Genomic DNA, 21,329 nt, shown 5'->3' with positions numbered 1-21,329 from the left:
GTGCCGCCTACCAATGCCTATCAGTTCTTCATCTTCAGTGTCACTTATCAGTGCCGCCTACCAATGCCTATCAGTGCTTCATCTTCAGCGTCACTTATCAGTGCCGCCTACCAATGCCTATCAGTTCTTCATCTTCAGTGTCACTTATCAGTGCCCATCAGTGCAACCTATCAGTGTCACTTATCGGTGCCTCCTGATCAGTGCCATCTTATCAGTGCTAACCAGTGCTGTCTCATCAGTGCCACCTATCAGTGTCCTTCAGTGTAGCCTATCAGTGCCCATCAGCGCTGTCTCATCAGCACACATCAGTGAAGGAGAAAAATGACCCGTTTATTTTATAACAAACTATGACATTTTTATTTATTTTTTAATTTTCGGTATTTTTTCATTTGTTTGGCAAAAAAACAAACAAACCCAGCGGTGATTAAATACCACCAAAAGAAAGTTCCAATTGTGTGAAAAAAAATGATACATATTTTATATGGATACAGTGCTACATGACTGCTCAATTGTCATTCATTACTGAAAGCTGAAGATTGGCCTGGGTAGGAAAGGGGTAAAAGTGCCCAGTGGGCAAGTGGTTAAAAAAAAAAAAACGAATGCAGACATCATATCTAAGAACTGTAAACTGCAATATAAAACATTTTAATCTTGGGTTTAGTTATGCTTTAACAACTCTACTTTATAATTGCCATACAGTATTTAATTTTTTTTTTCTAAGTCTGAGCCAAGGTATAAAGATTTGACTATTAGGAGTGATAAGGCGTTGCGTGGGGTCGAGCGGTGTGCAGTGTAGCCCTCTAGCTGATTCCTATTCTGTATTCCGGGCAGAGGGAGGGTGCTTTAATCCAGTGTCTTGCCTTTTGTTCTCTCCCTGCTCCCCCTCCATGCCTCCACCCCCCAATCGTTTTTTCAGTAACACTGAACTCCAAGCCTCAGTACTCAGGGACTGAAACTTGTCTCACATCCAGCTCTATCCAACACAGGAAAAAATGTGAGAGGGAGTCTGAGGGGGGAGTCCATGGTAAGGCAGAGGGCTGTTCCAGCTTTGTACCTGCCCTCCAGGTGTGCTCACAATCCTGTGGAATGTCAGAGACATCAGAGCAAGGTCTGAGTCACGCACAGCACTCCATAAAACTTCTTTTCTTCTTCCCTCTTCTGCATTTTTCACAGGCAGGGAAGAAAAGACCTGTCTCTCCTGCAACACAAGCAACTCCAATCTTTCCCTCTGGACCTTGTTTTTTAGCAGGATACCATCAACCGTGAAGAATTACAAAAGGACCAACCACGAATTGGCATCCACTTCTCAAACTGCTCCGGGACATTGGAATTATACACAACCATTTTTCTCTTTTGGGCTGAATTAAAGGAAACTTTTATCTGGTAAGTGGACCTTACACAAAGCTTTGCCTTTTATTCGTTTTCCTGATCCCTGTACTGTTGGGGACTAAAATGATGCATTATATTTAAAGAATTCTAGAACTTGTTTAGAGGATTTAAAAAAATCAGCCGTGTACGCACCGATAAAAAAGGTATTGCGCTGATTAGTCGCTAAAGTACAACTCTGGGTCGGAAACGATTCAGTCGTTTTTTCTTAAGTTCGATATCAAATAATTTTCTTAGTGTTCTGTATGTTATGTTTTACTGCAACAGATTGGGCGTGCATGATATGTGCACAAAAAAGAAGTGCATGCTGAAATGCATTGGGGTAAACATATAATAATTATTACAGGTAATCTGATTTTACTATAGCATGGGTTTGCATATGAGAATCTGCAAATGCTATGAAGAGTTGCCTTGGATTACAGCAGATGCCTATACAGTGTTCAGATCTTGTTGAGGTAGAATAAAGTAAGAGTAGATTCCCATCGGTTGGACATACACAGCTCAATAAGAGATAGCAGATGCCTACAGTGTTCAGATCTTATTGATGTAGACCAGGGGTCTCCATACTTTTCAAGCAAAGGGCCAGTTTACTGTTTTTTAGACTTCAGGGGGGCCGGATTCTGACCAATGGGGGTAGAAAATGCCCCAGGGCCGAGCATCAGTGAGAATAAACATGGCCCCAGTGTTGGTGGGCAGTAGGAGGAGGAATAGTGCTCCATCATTGCTATTAGTGGAAGAAATAGAGCCCCATTGTTGGTGTCATTCGGAGGAATAGTGCCTCATATCGTTGGGAGCAATACTGCCCCTATGGCCGGATAATGGCTCGCAAAGGGCCACATCCGGGCCCTTGGGCCGCAGTTTGGAGACCCTTGATGTAGACTAAAGTAAGAGTAGAATCCCATTGGTTGGACATACACAGCTCAATAACAGACTTTAGATGCCTACCGTGTTCAGATCTTATCGATGTAGACTAAAGTAGGAGTAGAATCTCATCGGTTGGACATACACAGCTCAATAAGAGACAGCAGATGCCAACAGTGTTCAGATCTTATTGAGGTAGACTGTGAAGTTAGGAGTAGAATCTCATCGGTTGGACATACACAGCTCAATAAGAGACAGCAGTTGCCTACAGTGTTCAGATCTTATTGAGGTAGACTGTGAAGTTAGGAGTGGAATTGAATCGGTTGGACATACACAGCTCAATAAGAGACAGCAGATGCCAACAGTGTTCAGATCTTATTGAGGTAGACTGAAGTTAGGAGTAGAATCCCATCGGTTGGACATACACAGCTCAATAAGAGACAGCAGTTGCCAACAATGTTCAGATCTTATTGAGGTAGATTGAAGTTAGAAGTAGAATCCCATCGGTTGGACATACACAGCTCAATAAGAGACAGCAGTTGCCTACAGTGTTCCGATCTTATTGAGGTAGACTGTGAAGTTAGGAGTGGAATTGAATCGGTTGGACATACACAGCTCAATAAGAGACAGCAGATGCCAACCGTGTTCAGATCTTATTGAGGTAGACTGAAGTTAGGAGTAGAATCTCATTGGTTGGACAGACACACAGCTCAATAAGAGACAGCAGTTGCCTACAGTGTTAAAATAATATTGAGGTAGACTGTGAATGTAACAGTTTAATCCCACCGGCTGGCTATACACACAAGCAATGCAACCAATTCAGATGTCTCTTTGGGCAATCAGGTCATACAGAGGTGTGGTCATCATTTTTTTTTTTTTTTTTAATACACAAAAAAAATTTCCAGCACGTTAAAAGGAATAGATAAGAATCTGAAAATGCTTTGAAAGAGCCCTTGGATTACAGCAGATACCTACAGTGTTTAAATCTTATTGAAGTAGACTGTGAAAGTAATAGTATAATCCCATCGGTTGGATATACACAGCTCAATATAAGCATGCAATGCGACCAATTCAAACACCGCTTTCAGGCAATCAGGTCTTGCAGAGGTGTGGTTACCATTTTTTTTTCAAAAATATTAGATAACAGATTCCATTTCTTTGCTGTAGCATGAGTTTACTTAGAAGAATCGTCAAATGCTTTGAACACGCCTTGGATTACAGCAGATGCCTACAGTGTTAAAACCTTATTGAAGTAGACTGTGAAAGTAACAGTATAATTCCACCAGTTGGACATACACAGCTCAATAAAAGCATGCAATGCAATCAATTCAAACTTTGCTTTGGACAATCAGGTCTTGCAGAGGTGTGGTTACCATTTTTTCTTTTTTATACATAAAAATATTTTCCAGCATGTTGAAAAGAATAGATAAATGATTCCTTTTTCATAACTGTAGTATGAGTTTACTTGGAAGAACCTGCCAATGCTTTGAAGAGACATTTTGAGGTAGACTGTGAAATTCAGAGTATAATCCCATTGGTTGGCCATACACCGATCGATAAAAGACCAGAGATACCTACAGTGTTCAAATCCCATTGAGGTAGAGGTTAGGAATATAATCCAATGGTTTGGTCATACACATCTTCTTAAAAGACTGGAGATACTTACAGTGTTAAAACCTTATTGAGGCAGATTGTTAAATTCAGAGTATAATCCCATTGGTTGGGCATACACAGCTCGATAAAAGGCAGCAGATACCTAATAGTGTTAAAATCTTATTAGGGCGGACTGTGAAGTTATGAATATAATCCAATGGTTTGGCCATACACTGCTCAATAAGACTGGAGATGCCTACAGTGTTAAAGTCTTGTTTTATTGCGGTAGACTATGAAGTTAAGAATATAATCCAATGGTTCCGCCATACAACACTCGTTAAAAGACTGGAGACACCTGCATTGTTAAAATCTTATTGAGGCAGATTGTTAAATTCAGAGCATAATCCCATTGGTTGGCCTTACATAGCTCGATAAAGGGCAGAAAATACCTACAGTGTTAAAATCTTGTTGCGGTAGACTTTGAATGGAACCATATAATCCCATCGGTTGGACATACACAGCTCAATAGAAGACAGCAGATACCTAAAGTGGTAAAATCCTATTCACACAGACTGTAAAGTTAGGAGTATAATCCTGTTGGTTGGACATACACGGCTTAATAAAAGACAGCAGATGCCTACAGTGTTAAAATCTTATTGCGGTAGACTGTGAATGTAACGGTATAATCCCATCAGCTGGCCATACACAGCTCAATAAAAGCAAGCAATGTGGCCAATTCAAGCATCACTTTAGGCCAGGGGTCTCAAACTGGCGGCCCTCCAGCTGTTGCGAAACTACAAGTCCCATCATGCCACTGCCTGTGGGAGTCATACTTGTAACTGTCAGCCTTGCAATGCCTCATGGGAATTGTAGTTTTGCAACAGCTGGAGGGCTGCCAGTTTGAGACCCCTGCTTTAGGCAATCAGATTGTGTAGACTTGCGGTAACCGCTGTTTCTGTTTTCCGGAACCAATCTGTTTTTTGATTACACAACGAGTTTAGAAAGCAATGTATAAATGATCACATTTTCTTTGCTGTAGTATGGGTTTACTTACAAGAATTTTATTGAGGTAGATTGTGAAGTTATAAATAAAATCCCATTGGTGGGCCATACACCACTCAATAGAGGACCGCATACACAGCTTTGATGAGTCCTTTAATTACAGAAGATACCTACCTTCAAATCTTATTGAGGTAGAATTTGAAGTTATGAATATGATCCCATCAGTTGGCCATACACCACTCGATAGAGGAGAGGCGATGCCTACAGTGTTGTAGGCACAATCCTATTAAAGTAGACTGTGAAGTTATGAATATGATCCCATCAGTTGGCCAGACACCACTCGATAGAGGAGAGGCGATGCCTACAGTGTTGTAGGCACAATCCTATTAAAGTAGACTGTGAAGTTATGAATATGATCCCATCAGTTGGCCAGACACCACTCGATAGAGGAGAGGCGATGCCTACAGTGTTGTAGGCACAATCCTATTAAAGTAGACTGTGAAGTTATGAATATGATCCCATCAGTTGGCCAGACACCACTCGATAGAGGAGAGGCGATGCCTACAGTGTTGTAGGCACAATCCTATTAAAGTAGACTGTGAAGTTATGAATATGATCCCATCAGTTGGCCATACACCACTCGATAGAGGACAGCAGATGCCTACGGTGGTTTAGACACAATCTTATTGAAGTAGACTGTGACGGTAACTGTGAAAGTATAATCCCATTGGTTGGCCATACACTGTTCAACAAAGCAAGCAATGCGACCAATTCAAGCATCACTTTGGGCAAACCGGTTGTGTAGAGGTGTGGTAACCTTAACTTCTGATTTTCAGAACCATTTTTTTTTTCTTTGCGGAATCGTGAAAAGGTTTGCAGGTTTGTTGACTTGCAGGTCTGGTCTGTCTCACTTCCCAGTGTTCTCAAGGACACATCTATGGTCACCCATCCACAGTGCTTGCATTCCAAGCAAAGCAATTAAATACATACGTTTCCATGTTAGGCGGTAACTGGGAAGTTGCACTTCACACACTGTTGGCTGCAACAAAACATAAACAGTTTGCTCCCATTACCTACTCCCTGGTGTAGGAAGTTCAATGCTTTTCTCCAGTTTAACCCTTAGTCAGCTGACTGCCACTGACAGCACTGTAAAGTGTCTGATACAATGTCACTTTAATATATCCCTAAGCATGTTGGGACACTGCAAATAGTTGTGTGACGGGCCACATAAATTATACAATGGATGTTTTGTTAGCACTCCTCTCCCATTGTTACTTGATACTCTAGGTTAAGATTGTGGGTGTGAGCAGGTACAAGTCAGCAAAAAACATCCCTCCGGGGACATGCTCTGCGTATTCAGTATGTAGGATTAGTAAAGTGGATGTTGCAAGGTTTTTCAAGTGAAGAACAAGTCCAAGTGTCTGATTAGTAAGGCCAGCCTGGGGACCTCCCACAGCTAATACTGTTCACCGGTGTCAGTTGTTTGGCTACGTGCAAGGGCAAAAGATGGTCAACTCAGAGCTATTCATTCTTCTGCAATTTAAAATCCTTTCTATTACAGGAGGTTAACCAGATGGATCACCCCAGGCCAGTACTAATAAAATATATTGGGTTGGTGACCCTGAGTGGAGATTCTTCACCATACACATATCAATCAGAGCAGTTAATGACACATGCTGGACATCATACAGCTGCCTACTACCCGTTCAGACCTGCGATCACAGAAAGAAGTCTTCCAGAGGCTTTGAGAAGCCACATGACCAAATGGCAATGTATGCAATTCCGACACACAAAAATCCATGCATGCTCGGAATCAACCAAAAGAGCCGCACTGCCTATTGAACTTCATTTTTCTCGGTTCGTCGTAAGTGTTGTACGTCACCGCGTTCTTGAAGGTCGGAATTTTGTGTGACCGTGTTTATGCAACACAAGTTTGAGCTAACATTCTGTCGGAAAAAAATCCACGGTTTTCTTGTCGGAATTTCTAATGTGTGTAAGTGGCATAAGATTACTTTTGCCTTAACCTAGCAAGGTCTACTGAGAGCGTCAACATGCCAATGGTGGCACAGTATTTCCTAGTGAGAGTGTCTACATGCCAACAGTGGCACATTATTGCCTACTGAGAGTGTCTAAATGCCAGTGGTGGCACAGTATTTCCTACTGACAGTGTCTGCGTGCCAATGGTGGAACAGTGTTGCCTATTAAGAGAGTCTTAATGCCAGTGTTGGCACAGTATTGCCTGAGAGTGTCAAAATGGCAATGGAGGCACAGTATTATCTACTAACAGTGTCTAAATGCCAGTGGTGGCACAGTATTTTCTACTGAGAGAGTGTCTACATGCCAATGGTGGAACAGTATTGCCTATTAAGAGAGTCTAAATGCCAGTGATGGCACAGTATTGTATTGCCTGGGAGTGTCAAAATGCCAATGGAGGCACAGTATTATCTACTGAGAGTGTCTACATGCCAATGGCAGTAGAGTATTGCCTACTGAGAGTGTCTATATGCCAATGGTGGCACAGTATTTTCTACTGACAGTGTCTAAATGCCAATGGTGGCACCATATTTCCTACTGAGAGTGTCAAAATGCAAATGTTACATATTATTGTCTACTAAGAGTGTCAAAATGCATATGGTGGCACAGTGTTTCCTACTGAGTGTGTCTATATGCCAATAGTGGCACAGTATTGCCTTCTGCCGGTGTGTAAATGCCAATGGTGGCACACTATTGTCTACTGAGAGTGTTAAAATGCCAATGGTGGCACAGTATTTCCTGCTGAGTGTCAAAATGCAAATGTTACATACAGTAGTATTGTCTATTGAGGGTGTCTAAATGCCAATGGTGGCACAGTATTTCCAACTGAGAGTGTCTATATGCCAATGGTGGCACAGTATTTCCTACTGAGAGTGTCTATATGCCAATGGTGGCACAGTATTTCTTACTGAGTGTGAAAATGCCAATGGTGGCACAGTATTGCCTACTGAGAATGTTTAAATGCCTATGGTGGCACAGTGTTGCTTACTGAGTGTCTAATTGCCAATGGTGAGATGGTATAGCCTACTGAGAGTGTCTACATGCCGATAGAGGCACATTATTGCCTTTTTTTTATACTTTGTACCTTTTTAACCATATAGGCACCATTTGAAATTTTTTACAAACTTTTTTTGAAGCGTAGTTTACTGTATGTGGGGCATACAACAACGTTGTGTGAAGATAAGAGAGTGCATTGTATAATCATTAAACACTGTGAACTCATACAAGAACTATTGCCATTCAGTTACATTATTTAAATTAGCTACAGTAAACCCGGTACAAACCTTTGGACTCCAGAATAAGCACATGTTGGAAAATATACAAGCAGAGTTTATTGTGTGAAAAACATAGATCTGAAAGTACTGGCAACGGAAGCAAATCAAATATCAAAGTTGAGTTTGGCCGCACCCCTTCAATCTCCCAAGTTTCTCTATTGCTCACCCTAGTGGATGGGTGGGACCACCCATAACTTTTACAGGAAAAGTGCATAGAATTTCAGCTGCCTGTATCTGCTGATCATTTTGATATTCTCACAGAAGGTAGTGCAGGGCTGTGACGGGTTTACCTCAAATTGGCATCTCTTGCTTTTACTGGTTAAACAAGGTCGGATGTTTCTTCCAAAATAACTGAAGATCTGATATATGGTTGTAACATCACACTTCACTGCTAGGGTTGCCATCTTTGTTCTGGTGTTCAGGTACAGACAAGTTTGGGGACTGGGGGCAGAGTAGGGGTGATGCTAACTGCAACACTAACAGTGGGAGGGGCTTAAATTGTAATAGTTAAACAAAACTGCAGCCTGCTCTGCATGGGGTCAAGAGTGTGTAATGGAGTTCAGTGGTCAGGAGTCCGTAACACAGGGGCCAGAAGTAAGTATTGCACAAACTGCAAGAGTCATGGGTCTGTAACACACAGTGTTAGTGTTTAATGCAAAGAGTGTACAAGTCAGAAGTATGTAATGCAGAGAGTGCAGGGGTCAGGAGTAAGTAATTCACAAACTACAGGGGTCAGGAGTGCATATAACCAGGGGCGGACTGACCATTGGGGCTCTTGGGCACTGCCCGAGGGCCCCATGCCACTAGGGGGCCCCATCAGGGTTGCCAGGCTCAATAAAACCAGGGACAGTATGTCAAAATCTGTGGGTTTTTTTTTTACATCTGTCCCTGATATGTCTGAAACCGGCATGCTTTTGATGTGAAAAGCCTGAGATTTTAGCTGCCCGGGGGCCCCATAATCTTCTATTGCCCGAGGGGCCCCATGAGTTGTCAGTCCGCCCCTGCATATAACACATTGTGAATTACTTACTCCTGACCCCTGCACTGCACTATGTGTGTTATGCACTCCTGACCCCTGCAGTTTGTGCAGGGGTCAGGAGTTAGTAATTCACAAACTGCAGGGGTCAGGAGTGCATAACACACATAGTGCAGTGAAGGGGTCAGGAGTAAGAAATTTAGGAGTGCATAACGCAGATATTAAAGGGGTCAGGAATAGGTCATTCACAAACTACAGGGGTTAGAAGTGCATAACACACATTACGCAAGGGTCAGGAGTAAGTAATTCACAATGTGTGTTATGCACTTCTAACCCCTGTAGTTTGTGATTGACCTACTCCTGACCCCTTTAATATGTGCGTTATGCACTGTTGACCCCTAGAGTTTGTAAATTACTTACTCCTGACCCCAGCACTTAAAGGAGTTCTCCAAGCTAAAACTTTTAACCCCCGCTGTGCCCGGGCTGTAAAACTATACAAAATAAACTTTCACTTACCTGCCTACGTTCCCACGTTGTTCCGATATCGCCGTCCCGTTCTCCGGTCCCGGTCTGTTCCACTTCCTGCGGGTCGGTGACTCACAGTGCGCTCAGCCTATCAGCGGCGGCGACGGGACATTGCTGCGGCCGCTGATAGGCTGAGCGCACTGTGAGTCACCGACCCGCAGGAAGTGGAACAGACCGGGACCGGAGAACGGGACGGTGATATCGGAACAACGGGGGATCGTAGGCAGGTAAGTGAAAGTTTATTTTGTATAGTTTTACAGCCCGGGCACAGCGGGGGTTAAAAGTTTTAGCTTGGAGAACTCCTTTAAAGTAGCTCTAAACTTTAGATGTGTGCTATGTACCTCTCACCCCTGCATTATGTGTGCTATGCACTTCTGACCCCTGCACTAACACACACACACATAATGCAGGGATGAGAGGTACATAGCACACATATAAAGTTTAGAGCTACTTTAAGTGCCTAATAAAAACGCTGACACGGCCGCGACCTGAAAGTTGAGTGACTTTGACAGAAGGTTTCGGCACGACTTTAACGTGACTTTGAAGCAAACTACCTGTAATGTTAGATCCAAATCACATCAATTAAGATGAGGATCCAACTTGGATGCGACTTCTACTCAATTCTATGGGTTGTAATCGGACAGAAGTGGGACCAATGTACTGCAGGAACCTTTTCCAAAGTCGGCATGACACAAGTCAGACCAGTTAAGACGGCTCTCATAGGGAAACGTTGCTTTTTACATATCATGCGACATGAGCTCCCAAGGTCCGAGAACATGTCGCACCAGTGTGAACCGGACCTTGAGCTCGAAAACCGTCATTTCAAATATTTTAGGGAAGTACAGTTATGACTAATGAAGGTATGAATGGAAGCCTGCCATCTTAAATTTTCATTTTGAAAAGGGTCAGTAATTCAGTAATCACTTTAAGCCACATACATCTCTAAGCTGGCGCAAAATTAAATCAATTCTGGTTCAACCGGCTGAAATTCAAGGCACTGGTGTCCCTGTCGGCACCCTCCGCTCACCAAAAGTCGATTTTTTTCTTGCACAAAGCAAAAGGCTGTCACTTCTATAGTGGACATGGTTGGTAAAATAAGAACAGAACAGGAAGCCATCATATTAGATAATAGACATGTGCAATTCCGAATTTGTTTTTCTTCAAAATTCAGCATATTATTTCGGAAACATTCGAATTAACGAAAAACAATTTCTCCAAAAACACATTTTCGAAAAGAACAAAAATTAGAAAGAGAGAAAATTTGAAAATCGGAAAGATCAAGACGAAAATCCGGAAATTCGAAAGAACGAAAATCCAAAAATAAGAACGAAAATCCATTAACCATTATTATAGTTTATTATTAATTTTTATTATTAATAATAAAAATAATAAAAACTATGTTAATAGTTATAAACTTTTAAATTATAGGTGTTGGAATTTCCTTTCAAATTTGCTTGTTAGTGAACGTAATGAATTGTTAACCATTATTATAGTTTTTTTTATTATTATTTATTATTATAATAATAATAAAACTATAATAATAGTTATATACTAATAAATTATAAGTATTGGAATTTTCTTTCAAATTTGTCCGCCTGTTAATGAACATAACGAATACGAATTTATCCGAATTTTCTAAATAACGAATACTGCATGTATAACGGTGGACCGTACCGAAGTAACATTTTTCAGAATTACCAAAATAACAATACTGCATCTATGCGAATAGAACGTACCGAATTAGAATTTTTTGGAATTTATTAATGTAACGAATAACGAGTAAAATAACAAATGTTGATCATAACAAATGATCCAAAAAGTTAAAAAAAAAAATAAACTAAAATGGGGAAAAAAATAAAAAATTTCGGCCGTGCACATGTCTATTAGATAAGGTACATAAGTTTGAGATGCTATGCTATGCGTGGGTAAAACAATATTATGCCCCCAATTTTGATGAATTTCTGCTCCTACCCTGAGCAAAAGCTTAGCCTTCTTACCTACACACTTCCCATACTTCTTCTCACCGGCTGATTTCTGGGGGTCTCCCTCCAACGCCCCCCTCCCTAACTTCCTTTTATTTCTCCTCTTTCATCACCCCTCTTCCTCCCCCTACTATTTTTTTTTATTTTCTCCCCTCTTTTTACCTCCTTCGCTTTTAAATACTGACTATCCTCTTTTTTTTTTTTTACTCATCACCCAACTACAGAAACCTTGGACTTTCTCCCACTTACTATACACTATATTCCAAAAGTATTGGGACACCTGCCTTTACACGCACATGAACTATAATGGCATCCCAGTCTTAGTCCGTAGGGTTCAATATTGAGCTGGCCCATGCTTTGCAGCTATAACAGCTTCAACTCTTCTGGGAAGGCTGTCCACAAGGTTTAGGAGTTGTGTCTATTGGAATGTTTGACCATTCTTCCAGAAGTGCATTTGTGTGCTCAGGCAGTGATGTGGACGAGAAGGCCTGGCTCACAGTCTCTGCTCTAATTCATCCCAAATGTGTTCTATCGGGTTGAGGTCAGGCCGGTCAAGTTCCTCCACCCCAAACTCACTCATCCATGTCTTTATGGACCCTGCTTTGTGCACTAGTGTGCAGTCATTTTGGAACAAGAAGGGGCCATCCCCAAACTATTCCCACAAAGTTGGGAGCTTGGAATTGTCCAAAATGTCTTGGTATGCTGACGTCTTAAGAGTTCTCTTCACTGGAACTAAGGGGCCAAGTCCAACCCCTAAAAAACAACCCCACACCATAATCCACCCTCCACCAAATGATTTGGACCAGTGCACAAAGCAAGGTCCATAAAGACATGGATGAGCAAGTTTGGGGTGGAGGAACTTGACTGGCCTGCACAGAGTCCTGACCTCAACCCAATAGAACACCTTTGAGATGAATTAGAGAGGAGCCAGGCCTTCTCATCCACATCACTGCCTGACCTTACAGATGCTTTTCTGGAAGAATGCTCAAACATTCCCATAGACACACTCCGAAACCTTGTGGACAGCCTTCCAAGAAGAGTTGAAGCTCTTATAGCTTATATCCCCTAATTAACAGTGACTCTCATGTTGATTACAATAGACCACTTTGTTTGCTATATAAAAGGAATTTTAACCTTTGACTCCCTTAACTTTTGCATTGAAAAATATGCTGTCACAATTAGGTTATTCTACCTCTCCCCCCCCCCTTTACATCTGTCTATTCTGTATGCATATGCAAGATAATGGCGGGGCACTAATGTAAGCTGCCCTCTCTAACTTTTTTCAAACATGGTTTGAAGAGTAAACTTTGCGTGGTCTTACTTTTTCAAATGTTGTTCTGTAGTTTTATTGTACTGTATACACCCTCCTGTGTGTTATACATTTGTTGTGTTCAATCGCTTTTGTCTCCTTTCAATAAAAACATTAAACAAGGAATTAGAACAGAACAAAGCCCTGTGCACACATAGATCCACTTTATGAGGTCCTCACCATTTCTCATTACTGGTAAAGACAAAACTTGCTTTTGGATGGCAAAAAAAAATAGTTTAGTACTGTGCTACTGCCAGTTTTTGTTACACACGTGAATGATGTACAAACTGTGTTATTAAAACTGAAGTATAGGAATGGCATGTTTTTGCATAGCTACAATGCCTTGAAAAAGTATTCATACCCCTTAAAATGTTCCACATTTTGTCATGTTACAACCAAAAACGTAAATGTATTTTATTGGCATTTTATGTGATAGACCAACACAAAGTGGCACATAATTGTGAAGTGGAAGGAAAATGATAAATGGTTTTCAAAATTCTTTACAAATAAATATGTGAAAAGTGTGGGGTGCATTTGTATAGCGCCCCCCTGAGTCAATACTTTGTAGAACCTCCTTTCATTGCAATTACAGCTGCAAGTCTTTTTGGGGATGTCTCGACCAGCTTTGCACATCTAGAGAGTGACATTTTTGCCCATTCTTCTTTGCAAAATATTTCCAGTTCTGTCAGATTGGATGGAGAGCGTCTGTGAACAGCAATTTTCAAGTCTTGCCACAGATTCTCAATTGGATTTAGGTCTGGACTGGGCCATTCTAACACATGAATATGCTTTGATCGAAACCATTCCATTGTAGCTCATGGCATGCTCAGAATCAAGTCGACGCATGTTCGGAAGCATTGAACTTAATTTTTCTTGGCTCGTCGTAGTGTTGTACGTCACCGCGTACTTGACGGTCGGAATTTGGTGTGACAGTGTGTATGCAAGACAGCTTGAATGGAATTCAGTCGGAAAAATCCGTCGAGTTTATCCCGACGGAAATTCCGATCATGGCATTACAAGTTTTCTTCTAAGATTTCCCTGTATTTGGCTCCATCCATCTTCCCATCAACTCTGACCAGCTTCCCTGTCCCTGCTGAAGAAAAGCATCCCCACAACATGATGCTGCCACCACCATGTTTCACGGTGGGGATGGTGTGTTCAGAGTGATGTGCAGTGTTCGTTTTCCACCACACATAGCGTTTTACTTTTAGGCCAAAAAGAGCCCCTTCTTCCACATGTTTGCTTTGTGCCCCACATGTCTTCTTGCAAACTGCAAATTGGAATTTTTATGGCTTTCTTCTTGCCACTCTTCCATAAAGGCCAGATTTGTGGAGAGCACGACTAATAGTTGTCCTGTGGACAGATTCTTCCACCTGAGCTGTGGATCTCTGCAGCTCCTCCAGAGTTACCATGGGACCTATTGTCTGCTTCCCTGATGAATGGTGGCTGGTAGGTTTGCAGTTGTGCCATACTCTTTCCATTTTCAGATGATGGATTGAACAGTGCTCTGTGAGATGTGTAAAGCTTGGGATATTTTTTATAACCTAACCCTGCTTTAAACTTCTCCACAACTTTATCCCTGACCTGTGTGGTGTGTTCCTTGGCCTTCATGATGCTGTTTGTTCACTAAGGTTCTCTAACAAACCTCTGAGGGCTTCACAGAACAGCTGTATTTATACTAAGATTAAATTACACAGGTGGACTCTTACTAATTAGGTGAAGGCAATTGGTTCCACTAGATTTTAGTTAGGGGTATCAAAGTAAAGGGGGCTGAATACAAATGCACCCCACACTTTTCACATATTTATTTGTACAAAAATTTGAAAACAAATGATAATTTTCCTTCCACTTCACAATTATGTGCCACTCTGTGTTGGTCTATCGCATAAAATCCCAATAAAATATCTTTGTTTTTGGTTGTAACTTGATAAAATGTGAAAAATGTCAAGGGGTATGAATACTTTTTTGAGGCACTGTATGTATGTATGTATGTATGTATTTTAGGTAACTTCTCAATGCACTTTACAAAGAAAACACGGGGCAGTGATGTCATGATCTCCACCTTGTCCAACCAGAGAACACTTATTGAGAAAAAGCAAAGCATTGTGTGGGGCCCTTGCCGAGCACGGGACCTGGAAACCAACGGCGATCACTTTAGTAGTGGAGACCAGTGATTTCCAGCTTCCACAGGGATCAGACAGGTTTAGCACATATTGGCTTATGTAATGTAACTATGGAAGAAAAAAAAAACATCCCTAAACTTCGGCTTTAAAGTAAACCTTTTGCATTGCTCTGCATGGTTAAATTATCTAAGATGTGCCAAAAAAAGGCAGACAGAAGGCAAAGAACCAGTCACCAGTTCTACCTGTGTGCTCAATGCAGTGCCGGTGTCTTGTCGAGCTAGTTCCCCTATCAATATGGTTTCCTGCTTGACTGCGCCGGCGCAGACAAAGCCCACGGAAATCTCCGAAACGGAACAGCTGTTCTTCAGGTGTACACGGCGCATGCGCGGCTCTGGGCGGCATCCAAGCTCATTCCCTACCATCCCCGTGTATTGGAGGATGTTAAAAAAAGAGAGCCAGGATCCCGAGCGAGCCGTCCTGAACTCACCATAATGCTGAATCAGTGGGAGCCCTGAGCGTCACCTGCCACACATAGCAGATTGTCACTTGCCACGTCACCTGCCACCAGATGCAGATTGTCACTTGCCACGTCACCTGCCACCAGATGCAGATTGTCACTTGCCACGTCACCTGCCACCAGATGCAGATTGTCACTTGCCACGTCACCTGCCACCAGATGCAGATTGTCACTTGCCACGTCACCTGCCACCAGATGCAGATTGTCAGTTGTCACATCACCTGCCACCAGATGCAGATTGTCAGTTGCCACGTCACTTGCCACGTCACCTGCCACCAGATGCAGATTGTCACTTGCCACGTCACCTGCCACCAGATGCAGATTGTCACTTGCCATTTCACCTGCCAGCAGATGCAGATTGTCACTTGCCACGTCACCTGCCACCAGATGCATATTGTCACTTGCCATTTCACCTGCCACCAGATGCATATTGTCACTTGCCATTTCACCTGCCACCAGATGCAGATTGTCACTTGCCACGTCACCTGCCACCAGATGCATATTGTCACTTGCCATGTCACCAGATGCAGATTGTCATTTGCCACGTCACCTGCCACTAGATGCAAATTGTCACTTGCCACGTCCCATGCCACACGTTGCAGATTGTCACTTGCCACACGTTGCGGATTGTCACTTGCCACGTCCCATGCCACAAGTTGCAGATTGTCACTTGCCACACGTTGCGGATTGTCACTTGCCTGCTATAATTGTCTCTTGCTGTGTCCCAGAGTCAGGAAGCAGATTATCAGTCAAGCAGCAGAGAGATGATGTAATCTCTCTGCTGCCGCCTGTACAGTGAGAGTGGAACTGCAGGGATCCAGGGCGGGTGGTGAGAGACGACCCCACCCGCCAGCTCCCTGATTGGCAAGCAGCGCGCTCACACACCGTCACCGAGCCGCACAGCTACTCACCAACCGTGCCGCCCGGTCTGCCCGAATAACCGCCCGCTGTCTCTCACCAACGGAGCCGCCTGCGCTCTCAGCCACGGAGCTGCCCACCGGCTCTATCACCCTCAGCGACGCCTGCCCGCCCACTCACCCGCATTCTTGGAGGGGGCAATTGCCCCGTTGCCCCCTCCCCCCCGGATCCGCCCCTGAGAGATGCAGACTAGAATACTGCAATCACTGAGCAGCAAATGATATCACCTGTGATGTATTTCAGTTATCTTGCAAACCTGGTCTGTTTGTTGGCCCTGAGGACAGGGGTGATGACCACTGCCCTATAAGATAGAAAATCTTTAGTTTTGGTTTTCAGGTCCACTTTAAGCAAAATAAAAATGGAAAAAATAATAAAGAAAAACAATGAAAGCATTACTCACAGTTCCTTGAGAAACAAAGAAGAAATTAGTCTCTATTGGTAACACCACCCCATCACTTTACAAAACTTAAACAGCACACAGTCAGGATGTTGATTCATAGATATTGGAAATGCTCCAACCTTCTAACTGGCAAGGACAGGCTGAGAAAAGATAGCAAAACTCACCCTTCCTCCATTCGGTCTGAACTAGATTCTGGTTTTTCCAGATCTAAGCTCCTGTAGACTATAAAAACCTCCTTTATAACATTTCACCTGATTGTGGACCCCAGGAGGACCTAACCACCTGCTGCAGTGTTATGGCCAGATTCATGCTGCTGCTATATGTTATGTCATGTGTATGTGTATTGTAGCAAGACATGTTCTAATGGACCTACACCTTTTTTTTTTTCCACTGCTCACATCTGTGCGTTGTGGTGAACTAAAATGCTTGATTCAGTGCCATTCAAAACATTGTGACATGCGGATAAACACACGTTTCACCGTGTCACTGCAACACACATATATATATAAATCTGACCTAAAGGGCTATTCCCACCATTGCACTGTGCCAATGTAAAGAAATGCACGTTGGTGTATTGTGATCCCATGCATTCTAAATGGCACCCCAACACATCTTTCCAATGTATCGGCATTGCAGTGAAGTCTAACATGCCTTGCAGTGCACCTTTCTGCTGTGTGCGCTACTTTTGGTCCGTTGTGATGCCTTTGGCAGCCAATTCAAATAAATGGACCACTCAAACGCAATGCATCTCACCATGCAACACAAAGTGAATTAATCTGTGTGTCTTTAACACAGCAGACCAGTGATGAAAAGAAAAAATGTAGCGCTGTGGTAACAAAGAGGCAGTGATTTCTCTTAGTGAATAATAAATCAATAGGCACTGTACTGAAACAGTGATAAAGTCTCAAAAAAACATGAGTGGTGATGAAGTGAATATATGGACTATTAATGTAGTCAAATACGACCAAAATAATATAAAGTCCATCCAAAACTCGTAAATAAAATAGATGGTAGAGTGACCACGTGGATCCTCAAAGGCAAGCTGTCGCTTCTTTCATTCAATGAAGATAAAAATGCGCTTACCAGAAGACGTGGATCTACCAGCGACAGCAGATCAATCAGGCATGGACACTCACAGGGCACAGTCAGCTCGGCTCCCTCAGACTGGATCAACAGGTGGAATGAATCTTCAGTGGAGGGCCATGGATATACGGTGTCCTGGAATGATGTCCTGGTATCCCAAGATGTCCACTCTCGAATAGATGTGGAGGGATGATGGTAGACCCCTTTAGGGGATAGGATAGGGTGGAAATGGAAACTCCAAACAACATGTGGGGGAGAAAGAAAAACATAGCCCCAATGGTGCAGGTCAAAAAATATAAAGGTTTTATTGTAATAAAACCAAGGTAAAAATTAAAAGTGATCACAAAATGAATAAAAAGGGGCAATATGAGAAAAGGTAAAAACCAAGCCCTACGCGTTTCATCCTAGAGGGAGGGACCTTGGTTTTATTACAATAAAACCTTTATATTTTTTGACCTGCACCATTGGTGTGAAGGGAACTCTTAAGGCGTCAGCATACCAAGACAATTAGGACAATTTCATGCTCTCAACTTTGTGGGTTGGCCACTTCCTGTTCCAACATGAGTGTGCACCAGTGCACAAAGCAAGAGAAGAGTTGAAGCTGTTATAGCTGCAAAGGGTGGGTTAACTCAATATTGAAGCTGAAGGAGGAGTTGGGGGACTCACCCTAGTTTAGGGGAATCCTCAGAGGACTCGTATTGCATTTGTCATTGCACAAATATGAGTGTGGATCACAATAACGAAGAACCCAAATATTTAAAAGAAAATTGGGAAAGGTTTCCAGACAGTCAGTATATAGTGACCCCAGGTAGTATGCTATCAAAAAAGATTATGTTTATTGGACTCAAAATTGGATTACAAAAGCAAAAATAAATAATACATTTTTTTTCTTCTTCAACAACTGCAGATAACCGCTGCTTTAACAATGGACAGTGCAGTGTCTGTTAGCTTGGTAGTAGGAGGGGGAGGAGCAGGGCAGTGCCTCATCATCCTAGGCTATGGGGCTGTGTGTTTCTTTTGATTCCCACAGTGTAGGCCAGAGGTCTCCAAACTTTCTAAACAAAGGGCCAGTTTACTGCCCTTCAGACTTTAGGAGGTCTGCACTGTGGCCATAGGGAGTACAAAATGTCCCGGCATCAGTGGCAGTAAACAATCCCCCACCATTGATGTCGGGAGGAATTTTGCCCCATCATTGGTGTTATTCGGCCCCATTGTTGGTGTCATTGGAAGGAACTGTGTCCCATCATTGGTGTTATTGATCCCCATTGTTGGTGTCATTGGGAGGAACTGCGCCCCATCATTGGTGTTGAGCCCATTGTTGGTGTCATTGGTAAAAATTTGTGCCCGTCATTGGTGTCATTTGGCCCCATTGTTGCCAAACGGCTGGCTTCTGTTGGACCTGCTGCTGTTTCTATTGGTTTACGCTGCCCAATATTTGGCCTGTGTGTACTAGGTTTAATTTCCTCTGTGTACAAGATTACAGGAAGCTAATATCAAGACAGATTAAGTTGCCTATGTTAGCTCTAAGTATAAGTGCATTTGGGGATCTTTTTAATGAATGAATTACTAGTTTAGACAGTGTTATGTCTTATATAAACAGTATATCCGTCTTGAGTAGTATGCACCATGTGTGTCTGACTACACCCAATGTTTTAGATTTGTGTAAGGGCTGGAAAGGTCAGTCGTGTGCCATCTACTCTCATGGACTCCAGTAGTTTTGTATTTTCACAAGAATTCCTACCTCGCCCAACTGCTGAGGACTTTACAAGGCCAAATGATGGTAATATTGCTCTGTGGATCCTCTATAGTGTAGGATAAATAAATATCTTCAGAATTCGGCTCTAGGTGAATGACACCATCATTATGGATTTGTGGAAGGAAGGCTAAAACATGGAAATGTCTCTGTTGGAGTCTTCTAATCTTACAAGAAGCCAGTGGGGGGTTCAGTTTCCTTGTGTACACTCAAAACTAAACTCTATTTGTGAAAGGAGTTGGCCTTAAAGTAATCCTCCCATAAGAGTTCTATAAAGTATGCTTTTGTTGACCTCTACTGAAATCACCGGCAGAATGGGGCCCCAGGCAAGGTGCCAGCTTTGGCCCCCCATCTCTTTGACTGACATTGATAAGAATTGCAGTAGGCACTATATGCACTTGCCTGTACTGGCATGACCCCATCAGACACCAACTACCTACAAGTACTTGTGACAGGCTGGTGCACAGCTTTAACCATTTGCACTATCCTTTGATTAACCACATGAGCATAAATGTTGTAGCTGGGCCCTCTGAACCAACCAAGCTCTGGGCTTCTGGTTGCTAGTAGGGATGAGCCGAACACACCCCCCCCCCCCCCGTTCGGTTCGCAGAACGGGGGGGGGGGGGTGAACTTTAGAACCCCATTAAAGTCTATGGGACTCAAACGTTTGAAATCTAAAGTGTTAATTTTAAAGGCTAATATGCAAGTTATTGTCCTAAAAAGTTTTTGGGGACACGGGTCCTGCCCCAGGGGACATGTATCAATGCAAAAAAGTTTTAAAAACTGCATTTTTTTTTCGGGAGCAGTGATTTTAAATGACTTTTTATCCTTCATAAATAACACTTTCTGCAGGGACAGTTCTAAGCACGGGAAACAAGCGCTGCTTTACAGGCATAATTTACACACCCCCCTAGGTATGAATTTGAAAGGAATATTTCACTTTTATTGTTTCACTTTAAGCATTATTAACGTACGTTTTTTTAAAACTTTTTTGTGCATTGATACATGTCCCCTGGAGCAGGATTTAGGTCCCCAAACACTTTTTAGGACAATAACTTGCATATAAGCCTTTAAAATTAGCACTTTAGATTTCTCCCATAGACTTTTCCAGGGTGTTCTGCGGCTTTTCGAATTTGCCGCGAACACCCCAAATTGTTCGCTGTTCGGCGTACAGGCAATGTTCGTGTCGAACATGAGTTCGACTCGAACTCGAAGCTCATCCCTAGTTGCTAGTTGCCTGGTTGTGAAGGTGATGCTCTTGCTTCAATATTGTGATCCAGGCTTCATAACTACATATAACTGGGTACTGACATTTACAGTTGAACCTTGGATTACGAGCATAGTCAGTTCCAGGAGAATGCTTGTAATCCAAAATACTCGCATATCAAAGCGAGTTTCCCCATTGAAGTCAATGGAAACAAAAATAATTTGTTCCACATTGACTTCAATGGCATGCAATATCGCATGCAGCCACGGTATTGGCCGGAAAGACCCGAGGACACCTCGGCTGACCTTGGAAAGGCTCAGGAACGGAGTATTTCAGTGTCTTTCCGAGCATTACCGAATGGCGCCGTTCGGCTCCACTCGGCTCCA

The 21,329-nt window shown here is 42.6% G+C and overlaps 1 protein-coding gene across 4 annotated transcripts in view; it reads left to right on the top strand.

Moving 5' to 3' along the window:
* The first annotated feature begins 949 nt into the window (after nt 1-949).
* The window catches only part of ITGB4 (integrin subunit beta 4), a 119,797-nt gene continuing 99,417 nt past the window's right edge, over nt 950-21,329 (top strand). For 2 of the 4 annotated variants that reach the window (XM_040330363.1, XM_040330361.1), the window contains exon 1: nt 952-1,383. The gene's annotated coding sequence lies outside the window, so the exon portion shown is untranslated. Of the gene's footprint in view, nt 1,384-21,329 lie in introns of all 4 variants that reach the window. The other 2 variants (XM_040330360.1, XM_040330364.1) reach the window with 2 other exon arrangements.

Source organism: Rana temporaria, chromosome 12, assembly GCF_905171775.1.
Source record: "Rana temporaria chromosome 12, aRanTem1.1, whole genome shotgun sequence".
In the NCBI taxonomy this organism is placed as follows: domain Eukaryota; kingdom Metazoa; phylum Chordata; class Amphibia; order Anura; family Ranidae; genus Rana; species Rana temporaria.
The sequence above is the reverse complement of the archived record's forward strand: the minus strand, read 5'-3'. Positions and strand labels throughout refer to the sequence as shown.